The sequence below is a fragment of the Morone saxatilis genome, unplaced genomic scaffold, assembly GCF_004916995.1.
Source record: "Morone saxatilis isolate NCDOM2014 unplaced genomic scaffold, NCSU_SB_2.0 Contig5, whole genome shotgun sequence".
Lineage (NCBI taxonomy): Eukaryota > Metazoa > Chordata > Actinopteri > Moronidae > Morone > Morone saxatilis.
The window spans coordinates 25,593,480-25,593,805 of NW_023340095.1; positions in this window are offsets into that span (position 1 = coordinate 25,593,480).

Genomic DNA, 326 nt, shown 5'->3' on the forward strand with positions numbered 1-326 from the left:
AGCAGAATTGGGAACTCAAACCTGGACGAGATACAGTACAGATTGTATTATCATAATTGACAAATAAAAGGTACCATTTCATTTGAAGGTATATGTAGGCTAGGTCTATGCTAGGTCACTGTGCAAAATAATCACAGCCTCCAGTCATTACAACAAGGGAAGGGTGGCAGTAGGGAAGTGGTTTTGACAGAAGGGGTAGGATGAAGAAGTAGTTGCTGCCCATGTGATTTGCCCGTCAGTGATCACTTTGTTGAACTTCTGCTGGTAGCATATCACTTCTAGATTTAAGTAGGCCTAGGCTACAACTTGTAATAATTTAACCTAAA